Source organism: Lipotes vexillifer, unplaced genomic scaffold (assembly GCF_000442215.2).
Source record: "Lipotes vexillifer unplaced genomic scaffold, Lipotes_vexillifer_v1.1 scaffold6, whole genome shotgun sequence".
Classification (NCBI taxonomy): Eukaryota; Metazoa; Chordata; class Mammalia; order Artiodactyla; family Lipotidae; genus Lipotes; species Lipotes vexillifer.
Window position 1 is genome coordinate 976,704 of NW_006799037.1, and position 15,490 is coordinate 992,193.

A 15,490-nucleotide genomic window follows, 5' to 3' on the forward strand; every position below is an offset into this window, starting at 1 on the left:
GAGCCTGCGCGTCCGGAGCCTGTGCTCCGCAACGGGAGAGGCCACAACAGTGAGAGGCCCGCGTACCGCAAAAAAAAAAAGCTGTGTTCCTTTGTTCCAGCTAGCTTCAATGAAATCACTCTCACATTGAAAGAGAGTATGCGGGGGCAAGAAGGCAAAAGAATAAAGCAAACTTGAAAACTGTATCTTAGAAAAGGAACACTGAGTGTGAGTATTGGCACATGGAATGGTCTGGATGCAAATAGGTTAGAAAGTTATTTTTGAGGAAACTGTATTGTTAAAGAAACCACAAGCCTGTGTGAAAAGTTTGAGTCCTTTAGATAAGCCTTAAAACTGTGCAGGAAGTTGCACAGCCCCTAAGAAAGCATTCTCTCCAGTGCCCTCTTTAGATGTGGCCAAAGAGAGTAAGGGTCCAAGAGGAAACCTCTCAGATGTTGGTGCCTAGGATCACAAAGAACAGTGAAGGGCTGAATTCCTACCCCTGGCTAGGCAGCCATTCTAATGTCTGCCCGTTGGTATTTCAGCATTGCAATACCAGTGTATTCAGCAGTGTCATACCAGTGTAGCTGTGGAACAGTGACCCCTGTGGGTCTCTCAGTCTTCCCCTTTCCAAATGGGAGTGTTAAGTGAAGTTATCCTCTTCCTGTTCCGTCACTGCACATTTGTATGTTGGCATGGGTATGAGACAGACAACTTGCCCTTTTAGTTCACAGTCTAAAAGAAGTCACATTTGTTCCTGACAGAGAGGACTGAGAAATGCAATGACAGATTGGATTTTGGATTGTTTTCCATGAAGAGCAGTAGAAGGTGTTCTCTTTGTGGGGAGAAGGGAAAAAAGGGATATTTAATGACCAGAAGAGGACACTGTGGTGGAGACTGTTACTTGTTTACCACATAGGCTTGCCATGTGCTCCTGTAAAATTTTAAGCCTACAACGTTGGGCAGTAATTTTTCTTTCTTATAATGTCTCTCTGATATCAAGGTATCAGCGTTTTGCAAGACTTACCAAATGAGTTTGAATGTTTCTCCTCTTCTATTCTCTGATGCATCTGTTTAGATCAGTATTATTTATACCTTAAATTTTTGTGACTCCATTTGGGCTTGCAGTTTTCTTTGTGGAAGAGTTTTAATGCCAGATTCAATTTCTTTGATAGCTATAAGACTATTGGTATTTTCTATTTCTTCTTGTGGCAATTTTGGTAAATTGTATTTTCTTTTAATAAAGTTATTTATTTTTGGCTGCGTTGGGTCTTCGTTGCTGCACACGGGCTTTCTCTAGTTGCAGTGAGCGGGGGCTACTCTTTGTTGTGGTGCACGGATTTCTCACTGCGGTGGCTTCTCTTGTTGCAAAGCACGGGCTCTAGGCACGCAGGCTTCAGTAGTGATAGCTCGCGGGCTCTAGAGCGCACGCAGGCTCAGCAGTTGTGGAGCATGGAGTTAGTTGCTCCGTGGCATGTGGGATCTTCCCGGACCAGGGCTGGAACTCGTGTCCCCTGTATTGGCAGGCGGATTCTTAACCACTGCACCACCAGGGAAGCCCAGTAAATTGTATTTTAACAAACTTGAATATTTCACCTAAAATTGCCAATTTATTGGCATAAATATGCACATATAGAATGCCAATTTATTGGCATCAAGTTGCTTATAATAGCCTCTCATTGTCCTTTAAATGTATGTAAAGTCTGTAGTGATATCCCATTTTTTATACCTGATTTTCGTATTTGTATTCTCTCTCTCTTTTTTCTCTCTAGACCTGCCTTGCCAGGCATTTATTAATTGTATTAGTCTATTCACAGAATATGCTTTTGACTGCTGATTTTCTCTATTGCATGTCTTTTTCTCTATTTCATTGATTTATGCTCTTATCTTTATTTTTCCCTTCTATTTGTTGGGGGGGTGTTTAATTTGCTGGGTTTTTTTCTAAAAGTTTTTGATTTGGACACTTAGATCACTGCTGTTCAACTTTTCTTATGTTTTAATATATAGATTTTTTTAAAATTAATTAATTAATTATATTTATTTTTGGCTGTGTGAGGTCTTCGTTGCTGCGCATGGGCTTTCTCTAGTTGCGGCGAGCGGGGGCTACTCTTTGTTGAGGTTCGTGGGCTTCTCGTTGCGGTGGCTTCTTTTGTTGCGGAGCACAGGCTCTAGGTGCACAGCCTTCAGTAGCTGTGGCACGCGGGCTTCAGTAGTTGTGGCAAGTGGGCTCAGTAGTTGTGGCTTGCGGGCTCTAGAGCACAGGCTCAGTAGTTGTGGCACACGGGCCTAGTTGCTCTGCGGCATGTGGGATATTCCCAGATGAGGGCTCGAACCTGTGTCCCCTGCGTTGGCAGGCGAATTCTTAACCACTGCGCCACCAGGGAAGTTCCTTAATATATACATTTAATGGTATAGGTTTCTTCTAGCTACATCTTCAGTAGTGTTATTGACCACGCTACCTCCCTTCTCCCACTGATCAAGTAGTGAAAGACTCTTAGATGGTGAAAGTGCAGGATGGAAACTGTGTGAATTTCTGAGTCACTGTTTGGAGGAAAGCCATGTGGGAGAGCTGCCTGACCTGCGTTGGCTTGTGATATGAGCAAGAAACCTAACTTTAATGTGTTGAACTACTGAGTTTTGTTTGTTTGTTTTGAATAGGTTGCCATAGCCTAACTTATCGTGGCTAATATAAGAGGGCCTGTCTTACATCAGCTCCTGTATTGGTCCATATTGCAGAAGACCTCTTCTTTATTTACTCAAATATCAATATTATGAGATTGTTGTTATAAGAGGTTTTTACTGAATATGTGGGGGTAATGGAGGGGTATTACAGCACAGCACACAATAGGAAACAGCTTTACATTGAATATGCCTTCCTCTTCATCACATAGGAAATTTTTCTTTGTTTCTCTTTCTGGTTTGGCCCTGCCCCATAGCCAGGTTTTTGAGTTCTCTTCTCTATTTAAGCTTTTCCCTCACAGTTCGTATTCTCTTCTCTTCCCATCCCTCCTATTCTAAGGCACCTCAAAACTCTCCAGTTTTTACATATAGCTTTTCCTTACCTAGGATAAAATCAAATTCCTAGTCATGGTGTCTTCTCTACTGACCAAAGCACACCCAGACGTCCGGGGCAGAAATGGGGCTGTGGGCAGCCTGTTGGAGAATCAGGGTGGGCCTTCCAAGCTAAGAGGTTTTTTTCCCAGAACCTAGAGTTGTATTTAAAAAAAAATTTCCTGACACTTTTTTTTTTCCTATGCTTGGGTTTTTATTTATTTTATTTCACTTCTTTTATTTTTCACATAGTTGAAATCATGCTTTGCGTTGTACCCTTATAACTTAGTGTTCTGTCATAAGCATTTACTACATTGCTATATGATTTTGGTAACATCTTTTTACATTTGCAATTTTTTCCTATTTAAAAACACAATTGTCAATCCCAGGGTGTAAAGAAGGACAAATTAACTGAAGTTGACTTGTCCCCCTGAAATCCCATCCACTGGACAGAAAGCATTTTATACAGTGGGCTGCATGACTTCAGCTTCTGACAGTTGAATAGAAAGAAGAATATTCGGAAAGTCTGTGAGTGACTGCTTGGACAGAGCTGTCCCTCATCAAACTGTAACCGAGCCGTGGTCCTGGTGGGACAGCCTGGTGTGCTGGGAATCAGGACTGCCAGGTTAGATGCATCTGTGTGTCTGGAGCAGTTGTGGGGAGGGGGTGAGGCAGCAGTCTGCTCTCAGAAGGCTCTAGGAACCTGTTGGGAGAGGGTCAAGCCTGTGCACATTGCTCGTGTTGCCCTGACCATCCTCAGAGGGAGGGGCTATAATGGAAAGTGAATAAAAACAGGGCTGCTTCACTGGTTTCTGTGGGAGTTTTGGGCCACCTTGCTTTGTGTTCTCTGTAATAGTGACCCATGGAGGACAGGGAGGGGATGGTGGGAGGGATCCTTCCTTCTCATGGTAGATAATCCTGGAAACGGATTGGATACAGCTGCCTGAGCCATGAGTGGACCGAACTATGTTGGTCTGGAAAAGGAGGGTTGCAAGACCACCACATCAGGCTGCCACAAAAATTGGCCGTGACTTCAATGTTCAGCCTGATTGGGTACCAGTCACCAGCTAACATAGAGGCCAGAGGTCAGAGGGCTAAGGTGGTGACTCTTAGCACTGTTCTCAGATCCTCAACTGAGGAAGAGAGAGAAGCTACAGGAACAGGTGGACTCAGCCAGGTGCCTGCAGCCACTGGGTTCATAGGGAGGCCTGTGGGCCAGGTTAGAGACAGGAAAGCCCTATGCTGAAGAGTAACGTCTGCATGGGGCTCAGGGAGGGGTGTGGAGATGTAGGCTAGAGCTGTGAGGAAAAAGCCCCACCAGGACCAAAGGGCCAGGTAATACGAGACAAGTAAGATGACTGGGAATCTGGCTTTATTGGAAGCCTGCCATGGAACCAGTGCAGATGCTCTTTCGCCTTCCCTCTTCAGGCCCAGGGAGGGTGACACCCTGATGCTACTAGCCCTTGAGTATCGTACAAATCCTCATGGTTCCCTACCCCCTTGCCACATCTTTGTAAATAGTCCCTCTACTAAATTATCTATTAAGTCAATTATCCTAATATGAAGATAGCATCTGTTTGCTTCTGGGACCCTACTGATATAGAAGCCATTCTGTTGATGGCTCTGGGGAGGCCCCCTGGACCAGCTCTGGAGATGGAGTATGGGGACAGGGCTTTAAATAGTAGATGCCTGCAGGAGAGGAAAGGACAAAAGATAAGGACAGAGAGTGTAACTTCATTGACATACTCCAGAGATCCCTGGTAGGAATGGAATTTGGCAATGCATTTATGCCTAACTCATCGGGATGGGTAGAGTTCAGACAGATCTGATTTGAAGCAGTGGGTGGGGTGGTGGTATTAGGAAGCAGGACCATTAATATTACCCAGATCTTATTCCACTTACTCTCTGGAGAAGGGCTGAGCAGAAGTCCAGACCCTGGCGGGGAATGAGTGATTAAAGCTAGAGCCCACTGAAGCAGGAGTAGGGTGGGAGAGGTGGGACCTGGCCCTGGAGTACCAGCACAGGGTCGGGCCCCTCTACAGCTTTGGCAGAAGGAACAAAGATGCTCACAAAACAGTATGGGAGGACATTCTTCCCCACTGACTTCCAGGATATACTCACATGGAAGGAATGTTTGAGAGAGACAGAACTGGAAACATCCAGAAAACATGAGGGGTTGGGGAGGGTGGGCATGAGGAATTTAAAAACAGGTTTATTATAAACTTAATAAATGCTGGAAAAGTGACAGAATTTGGAAAAGTTAATTTGAAAACATCATCACCCTGGAGCACTAAATCTGGTTTCATTTACCCAGGCCCTGTGACACTTCCTTTAGTAAAATAAGAGATTTATACACATTGGAAATGGAGCTTTTATTGTGTAATCTTTACAGAATTTCCAATCATGAATATGTGACAGAAATAAAATGTGGGAAAATGACTCAGGTATTTTTCCCCTAAATTCTCCCAGGGCCTTTGCGCATGCTGTTTCCAAGGTGTGGAACCTGGAAGGAGGTCAGTTTTTCTTGTTGTGCTCCGTTACAGCTCTTGTTCTTTTCTTTCCAGCACTATCACTGTTGAAGTTATGTGTTCAGGCGGTCATTTGATTAATGTCCTGTCTTGCTAAATAGCTGTAACCTCCATGAAGGCAAGAAGTGTTCTGCTGACCATTGTTGCTCTAGGACCTAGAGCCTGACACCTGCTAGATACTCAATAGATATTTCATGGATGACTGCCCAAAGGACTTTTAGAGCATGTCAAGACTGGCTTCCCAAGTAAGAGCAGGTGAGCCAATAAAGACTCAGACGTAGAGAATGGACTTGAGGACACGGGGAGGGGGAGGGGTAAGCTGGGACAAAGTGAGAGAGTGGCATAGACATATATACACTACCAAATGTAAAGCAGCTAGCTAGTGGGAAGCAGCTGCATAGCACAGGGAGATCAGCTCGGTGCTTTGTGACCACCTGGAGGGGTGGGATAGGGAGGGTGGGAGGGAGACGCAAGAGGGAGGAGATATGGGGATATATGTATATGTATAGCTGATTGACTTTGTTATACAGCAGAAACTAACACACCATTGTAAAGCAATTATCCTCCAATAAAGATGTTAAAAAAAAAAAGAGCAGGTGAACCACAGTATATAGTTCTGCTAATCTTGGGCCTATATTCCCTGCATTGCTCCGTGAAAAGACCTTTTTCTGACACCACACTAGCAGGGTGGGAGCATGTAACGCCAGATACCAGCATGGTAACTGCTGACGTTAGGACTTCACGGGGAAGGGTAGTCAGATAGAATCCTTCAGTCAGATAGAGTCCTGCTCTCACAGCATGAAAGACAACTCCTTTGATTTCCCTGAAATTGCCAAAAGGTTTATCCTTAACTTAGATCCTTGGATCTCGGAGTGGTTGCTATGATTATGCAAATATCATGGTGCACTGACACCAACTTGGAGAAGTTCTAAGGTGGCGAGGATATCTAAACTGCACAGTGTTGTATTTTCCCCTGCTTTCTCTGATGTGAGATTTTAGGCCTGCTGTAATCAAGTTAATCACAAAATCTATGGGAGTTATATTTGGATGTTACAGAACTGCTCAGTGTGGCCAATGCGAGATAAATGGAAATATGATATGGTGGCTTCATTAAAAGACATTTGGGACCTATTGTATAGCACAGGGCACTATATTCAATATCTTGTAATAATCTATAATGGAAAAGAATCATATAAGTGGAATCGATGCAGTAATTGTCTTTCAGTGATTGGCATATTTCACTTAGCATCATGTCCTAAGGCTTTCTTAAGGCTGAAGATTCTTTATTGTATGGACATACCACATTCTCTTTGTCCATTCATCCATCAGTGGACATTTAGGTTGCATCTTCATCTTGGCTATTGTGAATAGTGCTGCAGTGAATGTGGAATGCTAATATCTCTTTGAGATCCTGATTTCAATTCTTTTGGATAACTATGCAGAAGTGGGGTTGCTGGATCATATGGTAATACAACGCAATAGCAAAAAAACTAATAACCCAATTTAAAAATGGGCCAAACACTTGAATCAACATTTCTTTGAAGAAGACAGACAGATGGCCAACAGGTAAATGAAAATATGCTCAACATCATTAACCATCAGGGAAATGCAAATAAAAACCACAATGAGATATTACTGCCTACCTGTTAGGATAGCTATTATCAAGAAAACAGAAGACAATGGGTGTTGTAAGGATGTGGAGAAATTAGAACCCTTGTATACACTGTTGGTGGTAATGAAAAATGGTGCATTTGCTGTAAAAATAGTATGGAGGTTCCTCAAAAGATGAAAAATGGAACCACTATATGGTCCTTCCTCCCTCTTGCTTCATGAAATATGGAAGTAATGTCTGAAGATCTATCTGTAGGCTTTTCTTAGCAAAGGAAGGGGGACTGCTAATTCCCACAAGGATGAGACCACACTTGAGGGCAGGTAGGGTGGTGGCTGGAAAGAGTCAGAGGATTTGTGAAGTGCCCGTCATTCCCAACTCTGGACTATTTACAGAAAGAAAGAGAAAAAAAACATTTCTCTTATTTATCTCATTGTTATTTTAGGTAGCTGTTATCCTCAGCTGAATCTAATTCCAAATAATACATTTGAGAATACTTCATTATTGATAAACCACAAGCTTTTGCAATGTTTATTTAGAAAGGATCTGAACTTTGCCATATGTTACTGGAAATTGATCTGGCTCAAGTGGGGATTGTCTGGAATGTGATTGTAGACAGGAACTGTGCAGGTTGGTCAAGGACTGGGGCTTACCTTTTGGGAACATTTGACAGGTGATAGATATCAGTGACTTCCAACGGCTTTGTTTCTCTTTCTCAGAGACTCACCCTTTAGACAAATCATGAGCCACAGGGACTTTTGCCCACCCTGAACTGTTTGGGGTTCGTCCAGTGTTCTCTCCAAGATTTCTGAGGATTTCTGGGTGGAGCTTCTGCTTCACCTTTGGGTTCTCATTCCTTGTTATGTGCGGATCCCCTCTCCTCTGACAGCCACTCTCCTTTCTTTCCTGGGTCTTTCCAGCATGGAACATGACTCTTCCTTCTTGGTTCCCTCCGGGCACCTCTGAAACCACTTTGCCTGAAGGTTTGGAGATAGTCGGATAGTTGATAAAGAGCCATTTGCCCTGGGTCTTTTCACAGTTAATGGTGCAAAGAAACAGTGGAGTTGTGAAATAACAGTTTTTTTTAAAAAATTCATGATTTTTGGTTCTTTTAACAATTTTTTATTGTAGTAAAACATATAGAACATAACATTTGCTATTGTAACATGAACAATTCTGCGTGCACAATTCAGTGGCATCAATTACATTCACAATGTTGTGCAATCATCACAATTTTCTGATTTTTGATTTCCCAGATCAAAATCTTATGCAGAGTCCTCCTCCCTCACCCAGAGGTGTCATTATCCTCAGTGAGATCATAGTTAGGCTCATTCTTAAATAATAGAAATTCAGGAACTGGAAAAATGCCTGTGCTTCTCTTGGATACAATTTAAGCTGCTCCCATTCCTCCAGATGTCCCTGGTAGAATCCACAGGGCTGAGGATGGATTGGGTGTTGATGGTACTGTCACACTGATGGTGGTCAGCCTTCTGGAGTCTGACACTCAACTGGGAAGCAGACAGTGTGGGACAGGACAGCTACAGGCTCTTGCTTTGGGTTCAGCCTTTGACCTTATTGGTCATTAAATGGTTGGCTGGGCAGTTCTGAATCAGGGATTCAGGGACTGGGAAGAGGATGGCCTGGGACTGGGAGTGCTAGAAGCTGCAGCCAGGAGGGATCCTGGGAATGACTATGGCCTAAGGGGAATGTGTGTGTGCCTGTGTGTGCATGTGTGTGTGTGTGTGTGTGTGTGTGTGCGCGCGCGCACGCGCGCCTGCGTGTGTGTATGTGTGTGTGTGTGTGTGGGCGGCAATGGGGGAAGACTGCATCTCCAGGAGACAGAGGTCACTGCCTCATGTGAGGCTTTACTCTACCCACCTCCTCCCCCTTCCCAAGTGATTCTGGAGGGCTATAGTCATGCTAGAAATTGACACCTGAATTTCAAAGTATAGAGGGAGAGATGAAGGGAGTTAGGGGCAGATGATTTGGGGCGTTCAGACAATGAGTTAAACGTGCAAGGTGTTTGAGGCTGTGATTCCCATCTATAGGAGTCCAACCGCAGAGTCTCACCAGATGGTATAATGGTTAGGCTGATGGTAGAGTTCAGAGAGTATGAAAACCACACAAATTCAAGTTCTGGGAATGAGCTGGGGGTGAGCTGGAGCTACAGCCAAGCATTATCTTGTGCAGAGTCCTGAAGGGAAGGCAGAGACAACAGACCATTCTTAGATGGGGAAGGGGGTTGCTAATTCCCAGACTTCAATTTAAATACAGAGACCGTGTGCCCACAAGCAGACAGGTGTGTCCTGGGGAACATCCCTCCGCCTACTGAGAGGGTGTTCTGTGGTCACGCGCTGTGGGCCCCAAGCCTCAAATCCCCACTCATTGACCCTCTTCACTCCAGTCCAGAGAGGAGTGACTGGGGGACTCTAAGCCCAAGTCCCCAGGCACCCCAAGACTCCACACCAGCCCCACTCCGGGGCCGGGCATGGGGATAAGACATCTCCCCACTTCCTGTCACAACAGCTCCATTTCCAGTCCTGAGTGCACGTGCTCTGGGTCTAGGGGCTAGCTCACACTCACGCTAATTTTCATAGTGCTCGGGTTTGTCTCTCTCCTTTCTAGAAACCCATTTCAGAAAGAAGGAACCGGCTGTTAACTGTAAGGGGACATGCTGTCAGACTCCAGCTTGCTTAGGGATGATTGACCACACAGGAGTTCAAAATTGTAGGGGAGGAGGGAGTTCCCTGGTGGCCTGATGGTTAGGATTCCAGGCTTTCACTGCCACAGCCCCGGTTCAATCCCTGGTCAGGGAACTGACATCCGGCGTGCATTGTGCCAAAAAAAAAAAAAAAAAAAAAAAAAAAAAAAAACCTGGAGGGGGAAAGTTTGTAATTCAAGGTTTAGCCGGCAACTGAGGGGCAGAGCCAGGCCTAGAACTTGGTCTGTTGTGTCCAGGTGATATGCTCAGGAAAAAAAAAAAAAAAAAAAAAAAAAAAAAAATTCCTGGCTGGGGGGGCATGGAATTGAACCTCCAGCTGGAGTGGGGAGGCAGGTGGGGCGAAGGCTGTATGCTACAGCATCAGTGGGGGCCACAATGCACTTCCATGCCCGGAGCACTCATTTTCCAGCCACTACATACTCCTGATGGACCTATTTCTGCCCCGTTTCCAGACCATATGCTATGATTTCAGTTCACTCAATTAGTAGAAGGCCCGGGGGCACTTTGGTTTGAAAATTGAATGTACTTGCTGGGACTCTGCTAAAGCACTCTCAGAAGCAGAACCCCCTTCTTACTGTCTCCTGGGTGAGATTTTTGGCTTCTGTAGTTCAGGAGACAGTAAAAGGAGACAGATGAATTGGTTATTTGGACGCTGCCGTACCCATCTTGGATGTGCGTGTGTGCATTGTGGAACAGTTACCCAGAGGACGGTGTTAGTAGGGGTTGGGGGGATGAAGCGCAGACCCCTGGGCTTCCAAAAATGCTCAAATAATCCCCATCCGCCACCGTCAGAGCACCCTTGGAGGTAACCCACGGCTCGGGGCCCAGTGCTCTCCAAAGCGTTCAGGTCTGAATGATTGGAGGGAAGGACAGATTGAAGGAGAGGAGGAGAAAGGACTCAGGATGTCTGCGCCCTGGTGGCAGAAGCATGAAGAGACTGATGGTGCTGCTGGGGGATGGAGGTGGGGCGGCGGACGGTTGTGTTGGTTGCTACTAGTTGGTGTTCTCACCGACTTGCTCGATGCACGGTTGCCGCAAACCTTCAACTTGTCAAAAACACAATATTTGCTAAGTGCAATAAAGCGAAGCACAATAAAATGAGGTATGTTTGTATTTATGTTTTAGTGTAAAAATAAATTTAGCAATATTTACTGTATGGATTAAGTCACCCTTACTTGACATTTTTGTCAGGTGTCCATGTCATGTGTCATAGAAAAAGTGTCCTCAGGGAAGAGAGGGGATTCTACTACATAGGGGAGGGGTGACAGTGGCACCCTCACTGTTCCAGTTACTTTCAAGTGGATCGCAAGGTATTAGGAATTACTTGTAGCCCAGGTGGTAGATAGATTATATCATCTAACTAGCATTTAACTAATTCTCACAAAAGGGACAAGTAGCTTGAAACGATTCCTGCAAAGAAATTCATAGATTGAAAATACAGTTGGCCCTCTGTATCCATGGGTTCTGTCTGCATCTGCAGATTCAACCAACTGAGGATGGAAAATATATATTTTTTTAAATTCCAGAACGTTCCAAAAAGCAGAACTTGAATTTGCAGTGTGCCTGGCAACTATTTACATAGTATTTATTTATATATTGTATTAGGTATTATAAGTAATCTAGAGATGATTTAAAGTATACGGGAGGGTGTACATAGGTTATATGCAGTTACTATGCCATTTTATATAAGGGACTTGAGTATCCATGGATTTTAGTATCTGCAGGGGTCTTGGAAGGGACACTGTAATATGGATAGTGCAAGCAAAAGCAAACTCAGAAAAATAGCAGAGCTAACAATTTCCTGCTATTCATATGAGATCCATTATGATGATATCTCTGATACGGAAGTCTATCAGAAAAAAGTTCAAATGTATAAAAAAAGGCCTCTCAAAATATGGATTTACATCACTATAGTTAACAACCAGCCTAGGGGGATACTGCACTTTGAGGTATTAGCTAATAATTATATAAATATGCCATCATGATCAGCAAGATACGTACATTCTGTACACCCAGAGCATGAAGACAAATCTCTATGATTTTTTTCCAAGTCATGAGATACTTAGTTTTGTATTTTTGTGAACTATTATTAAATGTAATAAACATGTTTAGAAATCTCTTTTGAGTAACATCTCTTTTATTTAATAGTAAAAGGCAAAATGTCAGTCAATATATTGGAAAAAACCCACTGTTCTATTTGCCATGATTAAAGTGACTGAATTGGTACAGAGAGAAGATGGCAACACATAAAAATGCATTCTGTTGAAAGACACACAGAAAACATCGTCGAAGATTTGGAAAAACGGCTTAGAACATATTATGTGTTGTGGAAGTTGGATTATGGTTGGATGCCAGTTGCTAATATGTTTTACTTTAAGTCTTTTCAGTGATGGCATTCATAAAGAAATACTTCTTGTGATCTACTAAAGAAAAGATGTGTTTATAATGTGAATGATATATCTAGTACAACATGCTGTGGTTTTTATGTGTAAGAGTAAAACATCAATGCAGTGGCTGCCCAGACTGGAATACAAAACTGGGGTTGGGCAGGGAGGGACTCCATATGAGTCACACAAGGTATCCCTTCAGGTATAGGTGATATTTTAGCAATGAATGTAACTGTGCTTTAAAATAATCATGTTATGGGGAAAGCACTTTGAAAATTGATGCTGTAACTGTTTCCATTATCATGTGATTTTAATGCCAAAATGAAGTGTGTCAGTTTCAACTATATAGACTGTCATAGCCACTGTCGTCAAAATTAAGAAATACACTTTTTAAACCTATATTACATTCTTCCAAATAAAGAGTTTCTGGAGTTTAAAAAAATCCCATTGTTAAAAATATCTGCAGGAACAACTGATGAAAATGAAACAGCTCATAAAACACTGAGCAGCTTAAACTGCTTTTGCCTCCTTAAATAGGTTGTTGAAACAGCCCCAGCTTAAACTGGTTTTGCCTCCCTAAATAGGTTGATTAAATCAAACCTTGAGTTATTTTACAGAAACAGCAGTGCAAGATGGGAAGCCATCTCTTCAGGATGACCCCCAACCAAGAATTTTCAGTCTACAGAACTCAAAGAATCAAAAGGTTGCCACTGGAACTCTTAACAAAGCAACGGGAGAAGTCCTTCAATAAGGAACATCCGGCTTCCAGTAACACGAGTAGTTTATATGTTCTGATTCAAGACTAGCCAATCAGCTTCCAAGTTTGAAATTCCCCTAACCACTTAAATTTCACCCCAGCCCTGGATCAAGGAGACGAATTTGAGAACTTTGCCTCCTGTCTCCTTGCTGGTCAACCTCACAATAAAGCTTCTTCTCCCTCAAAACCAGTGCCATATTATTGGCTCCTGTGCACATCAGGCAGTGAACCTTTGCTTGAGAACAAAGACATCATTGGGAATGTGGGCTTCATGGACAAAGAAGAGTTTTCTGGGGGAATTTCACATTTGCAAAATTGGTAGATGGGATTTAAGCAGTGAGAATTGTGATTTAATAAGTGTAGTGAAAGAACTTTTCTTATTTTTGATGTGGATCATTTTTAAAGTCTTTATTGAATTTGTTACAATATTGCTTCTGTTTTATGTTTTGGTTTTTTGGCCTGGAGGCATGTGAGATCTTAGCTCCCACACCTGGGATGGAACCCACACCCCCTGCATCGGAAGGCGAAGTCTTCACCACTGGGCCGCTAGGGAAGACCCAGAACTTTTTTATTTGGGTGTATTTATCTTTGTGAGGTTTTTGGCTTTGTTTTGCAATTAACAGCCATTAGGACTAAGTATTGACATTAACTGAACTTAAAAGCATACTTTCTAGTCTCATAAAATATTAAACTAAGATTGATTGAAATCATTTTTAATCATGTTGCTCTCAAACAGATTTTTGCTAATAACTTTAAAGTGAAGGGAAAAAGGTATAATGTACCATTCATTAAAATTGAAATAATTTAAGATTATTGTTTCGTCTTTACCAAATCCTGTAATGACTTTTAGCATGCCTTATAATACATAATGTATTTATATAGTTACATGTGCATATAACTTACAAATAAATTGTAATTATCAGGCTAGGACATAGAAGGAATAAAACTTGGTGCACGAATGAGACAATGTGAAAGCAGTTAGCACCATCAGGACACTAATGAATAGTTTCGCTTCCCCCTTGGTGACTAACTGGTGTGAGATATGAAAGGGAGAAGAGGTCGAGGATAGCTCTCAAGTGTGGCTTGGGGGAGTGGGTGGTGGTGCTGTCACCCAGAAGGCTGGAAATGTTACCTAATGAAATTTGGGTCCACTTGAAAAACTACTGACACTGGGTTGTGGTGAAGGCAAGTGCAGCATTTGTTGCAAGGCCAAGCAAGGAGTGCTGGCGGCTAAAGCTCAAAAGACTGGAACTCCTCGATGGATTTCAGGGAAGGGTTTTTAAAGACAGGGAGAGGGCAACAGGGTGGGTGATCAGATCCTGGACATTCTTCTGATGGGTGGTGAGATAATTGGGAGTCAACATCATCAACCTTCTGGTTCTAATTGTCTGGGGTCTACGTGCTTGTTGATCAGCATGCAGTTAATGCCTTCCACCTGGTGGAGGTTTCAGTATCTGCAAAACAGCTCAAGCATAATGGCTCAGAATATTATCTATAGCCCTCGAAGAGGAACTAAAGGTCCTTGACTTTGTTTTATAGCTAAACTATTATTTTTTTTTGTCTTACTTGACTGTTTTCCTTTGCTTCTGCATTTTCTCACTTCTCTGATTAAATCTGGAACTCAGGAAAGGCCTAGGATGCTAAAGTTTTTCTACAAACAAGAGGCAGGTGGAGGACAGGGAGGGTGGGAGGAGGCTGTCCCTAGAAGGCTTTATAGGGTCCTGCTTGGTTACAGAAACACAGGGACAGGAGCAGGTTCTGGCACATTCCTGGAAGGAAATTAGGAGTTTGAGTTTGCACACATTTCCTCCGGCCTAGGAACCTCTAGTGGAGATGTGTCCAGTTGGTTGGATATGCCATCTGCAGCTCTGGAGCATTCTGGGCTGGAGAGGAGGTTCTAGAGTCATTAGCAGGTAGGAGGTTTTAACATGAGAGTGGGTGAGATCCCCAGAAGGGGCAGGCAGCCCAGCAGTGGAACCCCAGAGAACACCACCACCAAGAAAAGCCAGGCCCTGGAGGCTGAGAAGCTGCAGTCATTAAGGTGTGTAGAAAATCTGGAGAGAGAAAGGGGTGGTGGTTGCAGGCGCCGACTCTGGAAACTGTACTCCAAGGGTTGCAGGAAGGAAGGTGTGCTCAGGTTCAAAGCCTGGGGAGAAGCGACTAGGGGAGGCTACAAAGCACCCACTGGCTCCAGCAACTAAGAGGTCAGTCCGGACTTAGAGGGGCGGGTGTGTAAGCCAGAGCACAGGGTTGGAGAAGAGAGAGTGTCAGTTCAGCTCCAGGGAGTAAGTCACCTGTTTGGGGGCGCTGACCCCAGAATCTCTCCTTGGGACAAGTCCCGGCATGGGAGGAGGTCTGGGAAGATCCGAACATTTTGAGGAACGCTTTGGGGCCCGGGGGTGACCGCGGAGGCGAGCCGGGCTGGACCTGACCCCCGGCTGCGGCGGGGGCGCCTCC